This window comes from Muntiacus reevesi, chromosome 18 (assembly GCF_963930625.1).
Source record: "Muntiacus reevesi chromosome 18, mMunRee1.1, whole genome shotgun sequence".
In the NCBI taxonomy this organism is placed as follows: domain Eukaryota; kingdom Metazoa; phylum Chordata; class Mammalia; order Artiodactyla; family Cervidae; genus Muntiacus; species Muntiacus reevesi.
The window spans coordinates 47,279,348-47,288,607 of NC_089266.1; the positions used below are offsets into that span (position 1 = coordinate 47,279,348).

General features: G+C 44.2%; 1 pseudogene; it reads right to left on the reverse strand.

Moving 5' to 3' along the window:
- Positions 1 to 810: 810 nt before the first annotated feature.
- LOC136149571 (C-C motif chemokine 4-like) lies at positions 811 to 5,603 on the reverse strand (annotated as a pseudogene).
- Positions 5,604 to 9,260: the final 3,657 nt, after the last annotated feature.

The following is a 9,260-nucleotide window of genomic DNA, read 5'->3' on the forward strand; positions in this document are numbered from 1 at the left end:
ACTTTCAGCCAAGTTGTGATTTTGGTGTGATCATGAGAGGAGGTGAGTTCAGGGCCTTTCTACTCTGGCAACTTGGCCTGGAAAAAAATCTTAAACATTTGTTGAATAAAAAAAAATGTTGTTGTTTAGAATTCAGTCCTTTATTTCTGAATTTTTTGTGAGAGTTGATTAAGATTTACTAATTATAAATAGAAATGCATATGCTTTAATAGATATGAATCTAAAATTGATATTAACTTTAGTTTTAAGTGTTTTCCTAATGTCCTTTAGCTTTAGAGAAAATATTTTTTAGGAAATTATATCTGGTAAGAAAAAAAATCCAAAGCGTAGCATTAAGGCAAAAGGATGAGTATAGGCCTTTCAATGTCATATTGGAGCACTGTCTGAAGGACTCACCCAGGATTCCTTAATCTGTATGGGAAATGTACATTTGATTGATGGTCTATATATTACTGACCAGCACCCAGAATTTATGAAATTGCTTGTTGACTGAGACTGGTTTGTAATTTTATTGTTAAGCACAGATCCAAAGGATTGCTGTCTAGCAGAAAAGATAATCCCCAAAGTTACAGATTTATTGCCGCCTAGGATTTGAATTTGTTTTTCACTAACAAACATTTCAGATGCCATCTCCTATAACTATATAAGCCTCTGTTCCTCAGATGATCTTTGAATCAGTTTAGTGATTAATGGGTTAAATACACGTACTAAGTCTGTATTTCAAGGTCATGTTTTTAGCTTAAAAAAGTTTACACTATGATATCGTGTTTAGACACCCCCTCCCCCCAAACCCCGCCCCCCCCCGCCCCCACACCACGAATCCAAAGTTCAGCAATTCCTACACAATCTTTTCCCTCTAAAAGTTTGAGTGAAGTCAAATTGGATACTCTTGATGAATGTGTTGCTTTTGTAACCAGAACAGAACAGTAACTGTTGCATTTTAAAAAGTAATTCAGGCCAGGGCCCTCCAATGAGGCCGGTGGGGCAAGAGAGACGAGCAGAGGGGCCCCCCTCCAGGCGCCCCGGCTCAAGCGATAGCCATCTCAGGTCCTCCACTGCTCATCAGCCTCAGCTCCGACTTGCATTTCTGAACTCCCGCATTGTTAGGATCAGCGCAGACAAGCTGCCCCTTCTTGGTGACGAAGCTGGGGAGAAGGTGGGGGGAAAGATTACAAGCAGAAGAGGGTTCAGCAGATGCGGGAGGGGAGCCCCATCCTCCCTGCGCCTCGGGCCCGACAGCCCAGCCAGTTCTTCCCTTTCTCAGAGCAGCTCCTCTCTGAGCCCCTGCCTCAGGGATGCAGAGAGTTTCCTCGGCAGCCTCCCTCCTGCTCCCGCCTTCCTTCCCCACTTCCCTCTTCCCTGGGAGCATCGCATACCTGCTGCCCTGCAGGATCCTACTGAGGACACAGGCCTCTGCTGACCCGGCAGGATCCGGAGGGTGGGGCTTTCTTGGACATCCATTCTTGGGGTCCCACCCCTTCCCGCCTCCACTCTGCCCCCAGAAACGACCGGTGAGTTTGGCGCACTTACATGACAGCTGGCTGGGAGCACGCGCCGCTCGTGTCTATATAACCTTTCATGACTACACAGCGGATGTTTCGTGGGGTGTAAGACAGGCAGCAGTCCGTGGGCCGGTGAGAGCCTGCTACAAGAGAAAGCGTCCCGTAAGGGCTGAGTGGGAGGAAACCTTGCGGAAGGAAATGGCAACCCGCGCCTGTATTCTTGCCTGGGAAACCCCACGGGCAGAGGAGCCTGTCGGGCTACAGTCCTTGGGGTTGCAAAAGAGTTGGACCCAACTTAGCAACTAAACAAACAAAACTGATGAAAACGGCATCCTTTCCCCCCTTTCCTCCCACGTACTGGGAAGAGTGAGAAGGTGCAGGGCTTTAAAAAAAATCAATTCATTATCTTTGGTTGTGCTAGCTCTGTGTTGCTGCTCACGGACTTTCTCCAGTTACAGCGAGCAGGGATACTCTTCCTTGCAGGGCGGCATGTGGAATCTTCCCGGAGCAAGGATGGAACCCGTGTGTCCTGCATTGGCAGGCAGATTCTCAGCCACTGGACCACCAGGGAAATCCTGAAGGTTCAGGACTGGAAAGGGATGTCTTCCTCCTCTTCCGGCACTTGCTGGTCTCTTCTTGCCAGAGACCAGGGCTTGTTCTCCCCAGGGCTGAGCTTGTGTGTCTGAGGGCATCCAGGCAGGGCCTCGACAGAGCAGAATTCCTCCCAGAAGGAGAGCCTGAGGCCTGCAGGAGGCGTCAGAGTACCCTTTCCCTCTCTCCGCAGTGAGCCAGCTCTTGGGACAGCCAGGTGCAATAGAGTCCATCTCTGAAAGAGGGCATCTATGGACCCACAGCCCATCCTAAACTTCCTTGGAGATATTCACCACCCTCAGGACCCCCCTCAGGGCCTGTAAACGAGGTATATTGAAGTCTTTGAGTCAATCTGTACCTGCTAGCTGTTTTAAATACATGCCATAACAAAACTTTACCTCCGTGAGACAATGAGTGTTGATCCAGGTTTGGCCTTGAGAGTCCAAGCTTCAGGTTTGACACCATGTGTTCTATTTGAGAGAAACAGTAGAGAAGGGAAGAAAAATTACTGGGAAGCAGCATTGTTTCAACATCTCCATCTCTTTCATTCCTCAACCCCATCTCCTGCTAGGGAGGCAAGGGTACTGAACCATTGGGCCAGATCTGCCTCCAAGCCCATTTTCTCTATCAAGGCCCTGAGACTTTTCAGGGAACTTTTGAAAACATTTGAGACAGGAAAACATTCTATTGACTTTGAATACAAAAAGCTAACTGCACATCCAACACGAGTAGACCAACTGATTAGCTCCATAATGTGATCCAATGCACCATGCTTTCTACACATTTCTGGAATTCACAGGGCTCTGGAAACAGTAAAAATTTTTCTATAACTGATTTGGTGACACAACATCACCCAAAGTGAAGTGAGGCTATTTACAGGCTTTATTTACTCCATTAGCATGTATACTGACATGTGTTTGCTGCAGAAATATGACTGTGTTCGGTTAACATGTGTTTCTCAGAATCTGCCAGGGATGTTAAGTAGTGTCCAGGTATGTGTTACCTTTTAAAAAATACATTCTCTTAGAATGTGATAGAATGTACATAATGCAAAGTTTACAATTAAAAAAATTACTAAAATGTTTCTTTGAATAAGGTCACTGTCATTTCTTGAATTCCAGCTAACATCAAACTAACAACCAGAAAAAAAAAAAACAACACTTGACAAAATGTTATCCAACTGATATTAACAATAGATAGAAAACCCTTTTAAACTTTAAAAGAAATATATTAAACAGGCAACATCCAGATCTAAAAAGCTGCAAGTAGTGATTTTACATTAGATCTTATAAATAAAAACATCTCCAACATAATCATTTGTTCACTATCTCCCTGGGATCAGAACATGGATAGGAAAAGATAATCACATCTGAATATTCACAACTGTCACTTATGATCTTTGCAAAGATTGCATGTCTGCAATGCAGTGGGTCAAGCAGTTTTTCAGGTAATTTTTGTTTTCCTCAAATTATCAAAAAGTACAATTGTCTGAGATAAAATGTCAGAACAATCACAATCAGGGAAAGCAAAAGTTCTAGCAGGCAGACTTGAAGATGGGGGTATTCATGGCTTGACCATGAGGTGATTTTGTACATTTAAGAGCTGTCAACCGAAGTACCAAGAGCTATAGGCAGCAATCTAGGTTTACTCTGTAGTTGCTAATAAACCAAGAGTTTATTAGCACATACATAATGTAAATAACATAAACTTTACAATTTTAATCATCTCGAAGTGTGCAGTTCAATAGCATTAAGTACCTTCTCATATTGTGCAACTTACCACAATCTTGAACTTTTTTCACCTTGAAAGCTGAAACTTTTTTCATCTTGAATGCTGAAACTCTGTACCCATTACACAATAGCTCCCCATTTCCCCTTTCCCTAAACCCTGAGCCACTGCCAATCTACTTTCTCTCTGAATTTGACTATTTTAAGCACTTCATAGGAGTGGAATCATATTATTTGTCCTTTTGTGACTGGCTTATCTCACCTATCATCATGTCTTCAATGTTTATCCATGTTGTAGCACATGTCAGAATTCCCTTAATTTTTAAGGCTGAATAATACTCCATAGTGTACACACACACACACACACACACACACACACACACACACACCCTGTTTTTCAATCCATTCATTTGTCAATGGACACTTGGGTTGCTTCCTCCTTTTGGCAATTAAAAATTAAGCTGTTACTAGCAAGGTTGTATAGGTATCTCTTTCATGTATCTACTTTCAGTTCTTTTGGCTATATCAAGAAGAAATGGAATTGCTGGGTCATACTGCATTGCCTTTTTAAAACCTGAAAAATTCTGCATTCCAAGATGCATCTAGCCCCAAAGATTTGGATAAATGAATTGTGGACCTGTATTAGAATAATTAGGCAAGCATAACTAAAATTTAGCTCATTCTTATGTAGCTATATATGAACTATATTAGAAGAGGCATGTGCATACACTTCCATATGCTTAATATGATATGTGTGGGGCTTGCAGAATTAAGCCTTAGATGGGTGTTGTCTTCCCATAACAGCTTCCTAACTAGCTTGTAACCTAATGCCACCACATATGGCTGTGAGATCTTGAGCAAGTTATCTAGAGTTCCTATGCCTCAGTTCTCTTGTTTGTAAGAGAGTAATTAATAGTAATCATAAGTAAATCCATATAGTTTGATGATAGTCTACCCTACAGCATTGTCAGGAGGATCCAATATATTAATATCTACAAGACACTTGGAACAGTGCCTGCTTGCACATAGGAAATACTAGATATCTATTTGTTACATAAATAAATAAGATGATTAAGTACACTTGAGTGAGTCACTTGTCTGGTTTGTCCAGTTCCCTCTCTGAAGTGAGAGTTTTACACTAGAGAGCATATAATAGTTCTAACATTGTGAAAGTCTATACTTCTTTCTACAGATCTATGATTTTTCTACAGTTCTCTTGATCTGGCCCATAATGCTCCTATGTCAGCTAAGAGAAAATGTCAGATAATTCTGGTCATGAAAGGGAGAGAACTGATTCCCCAGGTGGGACCAGTCAGCTGCCTGCTGCTTTCCCCAGGGACCACCGTCTGCAGGGAGAGATCTGTACCTGCTGTGGCTGCTTTTAAACGGGAGCTACATCCACGATGGGACAAAGGTGTCCCTCTGCGTCTCCTCCCTGGTCTGCAAGTTACCACCCACCTGCCCACCGGGGAGAAGGCTCACTGAACTCACCACGTGCAGCCTGGGCAGCGAGGATGAGGAAGGGGAGGGCAGCTATGCAGGTCTTCATCTTCCTGGTGCACAGATGGTGGACCAGCCTGAGGACTCCGGGGTGCTCTCCGACTCCCCTGGATCTCAGCTCTGCCCTTGTATTTATAGAAAGAGGAGGAGCGGGAAGTCACAGGGCAGAGATCAGAAAGCTTTCCTGGGTTGTATAATAGATAGCACGCTATTTCTAAATAAAGGGAAGGAGGCTGAGAAGGCAACAGGAAGAAGGGGCGAGGATGACATGAGGCTTCCCTAACTGCCCACTGGGCACAGGCAAACGGAGGAACCAGTTTATGAAGGATCCTTCCTCTAGGAGGGTCACTGGATCCTCTCATCAGAATGTTTTCCTTGGGAGTTTTGTTATCAGGGTGTTACCACCCTGATATCAAACAGCCTGTGATCAGGGTGTTCTAACATGTGAACCAGGTCATGTGACTCCTCACATAGAATCTTGACCCTTGCCTCCTCTGTTTGTTTCACCTCCACATCCAATCCATTAACAAATACTGGGGTGGGCCTACTTTCAAAAATGTGTCCAGAACCTTATTATTCCTCACCACATCCTCTCTCTCCACCTGGTTCAATCCACTCTTGTCTCTCACCAGGATTTTTGTGAAAACCTCCTAATATGTCTCCTTCTTCTGCCCTTGCAGAAGTTCATTCTAGACATTGCTGCTGGGTGATCCTGTTAAAATATAAATCAGTCAAGTCAATCCTATTTAAAACCCACTGATGGCTTTTTAATCCTCCATCCCAACCTAGTGTAAAGCCCAATCCTTCTCCTAACCTACGAGCTCCTGTGTGATCTGGTCCCTGTTCATGCTCTGTTTCAGGTCCTATTACTCTTCCCCTCACTCATTTTGCTTTGGTTATGCAGGCTGGCTCAGAGATTTATATTCCTGCTTCCTACATTACTCTTCCCTTCCATAAGTTTTTTGGGAGAAAATTTTACTTTCTCCCTAACCTCCTTCAACTCCTCGTTCAAATGTTGTTTTTCTTGTTAATCTTTCTGGGACTCTCTATCTGAAACTATGACCTCCCTCTGCCCAAATTTGCCTTGATTTTTCTCTTGTGTAGTTGACACTGTGTAAAATACTACATGGGCTTCCCAGGTGGTTCAGCAGTAAAGAATCCACTTGTCATTGCAGGAGACGTGGCTTTGATCTCTGGGTGGAAAGATCTCCTGGAGAAGGAAATAGCAATCCACTCCATTATTCTTGCCTGGGAATTCCCAAGGACAGAGGAGCCTGGTGGGCTATAGTCCATGGGGTAGCAAAGAGTTGGACAGGATTTAGAGAGTTCAACAACAACAACATGCAACTTGTATTGTATTCTTACTGGACAGCCCTGCTCTAGATGGTTCCCCATCCCTTTGGGTCATTTCTTGCTTTCTGTGTCTTCCCAGGCATGCCCCAGTCCTCATGAAGCAGAGACAGGCCATCTGGGCTGTTCCCTGTGTGAATTTCTGACCGGTAGAATTTGTGAGTAGAATACAGCTGTTGTCACTTTATACTGCTAAGCTTCAAGTGGTTTGTTACACAGCAATGTGTTAAAATGTGGTGAGAGCAAGATTTCATTGGCCAGGGGTGGATTTCAAATATTAATTTTATTTTATTATTGGAGTATATTTGCTTTACAAAATGATGTTAGTTTCTGCTGTAATCAGCTATAGGTATGCATATATCCCCTCCCTTTTGAGCCCCCTCCCACTCCCCGCCCTACCCCTCTAGGCCGTCAATCACAGAGCCCCGAGCTGAGCTCCATGTGTTACGCAGCAGTTTCTCACTAGCTATCTGTTTTATGCATGGTGATGTATATTCATCAGTGTCACTCTCCCAATTTGTCTACCTTCTCCTTCCTGCCTGTGTCCACATGATTCCCTATATCTGTGTCTCTATTCATTCCCTGCAGATAGGGAACTGTACCATTTTTCTAGAGTCTGTATATACAAGCATTAATTTATTCACACTTCAGGTTTGCTCATGAGTGTCTGTTACGTTCTTTCACATATTCCATGCCTCAGAACCAGAGTAGCCCCGTGGGAAGTTAGTTAAGAGGTAAGACACCTGCATGAAGCTATGTTAATGCAAGGAAAGCAGTGACTGAGCAGTGGCCGAGGTAAGGGGTGAGGTTGCAAGGATGTGATGTAATCCACAATACAGTCCACCCCTTGCTTCCCTCCAAGGTGTTTGTGCCTTTATTATGTCTAATCCATCACAGAGCTTGCTTCAAGCTGGTTGTATTAGTCTATGGGGTTGCAAAGAGTTGGACATGAGTGAGTGACTGAGCGCACACACACATACATACACACACATGCACACACATGCACACACATGCACACGCACACATGTGCACGCGCACACACACACACTAGTTCTTTCAGGTTCAGTAGAACCCGTAAATGTGCACTCATACCAGTTCAACTCCAACTCTCCCATCTCCCCAGAAATCCAGCAGAGTCTAATGTTTCAGGGATGGGAATCACAAATAGATGACTGGAAATATGAAGTTGGAGCCCATCCCCTTGATTCCTGTGTGTTTTAGCCACCGGGGATGTAGCATTATCTATCATTCTTTGCTTCCATGTATACACTGCATTCTGGAGAAGTCCCAACCCTGAAGTTTGTTTTGGCTTCAGCTAAATTATTAACCCCTCATCATTCTCTTAACTGTTCCAGTATATGGTAAACCAAGTGGATCCCATATACCCACTGACTCACACCATTTGTGAGATGGACCCCTTGACCTGAAGCCATCTTGTGCACATACCATACTGAGTGATCAGACATTCTCTAAGTCTTTGAACCATTGGACTGGCAAAGGTACTGCTGGTAGTGAAAAACCCCACATTGGGAATAAGTGTCAGTCCTGCTAAGGTTGGCTTGTTCTCCCTTGCAGGTTGGCAGACATCCAAGATAATCAACATGCCACTGTATGGCTGTGTTTTCTCCTTGGAGGCGGGTGCCTTATTGAGACTTGATGTCTACCTCTGCTGGAAGGTTATTCATTCAGCAGCAGCCATAGTTAAATGGGACTTGATGAGAGAAAGCCCACACTGTTTGGCCCATGCATAACCTCTATCCTTGCCACCACAGCCAAGGGCTTGTTGCAATAGCTCTGTTGTCACTGAGGGAAGAGGCTGGCTGACTTCCACGGGTCAAGTCATTCTATCCCTGCACTCGCTGACTTTCTCCTTTGCTTTGGATACTCCCCAATGACTTCCAAGTCTCTTCCAAGTCTCATGAGTCCTTGTCCAGTACTCGGTTGCAGCATCTCGGTCCTGAGTATCAAGTAGTTTCCTGCAGGTTCTCCGTCTCAGCATCGGGGAGTCCCTGAGTCAAGAAAGGAATGGCATGCATGATGAGATGAAGGGTGTGAAAGGTGAGATGCGGCCAGACTACCCCTCCGTGGAGCTAGGCGAGGCCTCTACAGGACTGGTGGCTGTAGTGGTGGCCAGAGGAAGCGATGGGGCTGATGGGTGGGAAGTAGCATAAGAAGTGTCTGATGCACCTCTGGATGCGTATCTGTTCAGCAAAAGGAAGCAATGAAAACACATGTCCGATTTCACAATATAGTACTGTTTCTTTTTTTAAAAGCTTATTTATTTTTAAATGAGTGGTTTTTGTGTACATCCTGAGTCTTTTATGGATTTTCCTTTCCTTATGCCACCAAGCATCATTGTTGACATTGAGGAATCACATCAACTCTATTTGTTACTTAGCTTGGCATGGTTGAGGGAGCAGGCTGTGCTCCTTGTAAGCTGATCCAACCTCAGGGGTCTTCCGGGGTTGATGATAACAACAGCTGGTGTTTCTGAGGACTTACTACACCCCAAAACCGCATTACGGACACTTCCTTTGAGACGAGATGTTTACTACATGAAGTGCTTACTATAACTATTTCACAATACTGC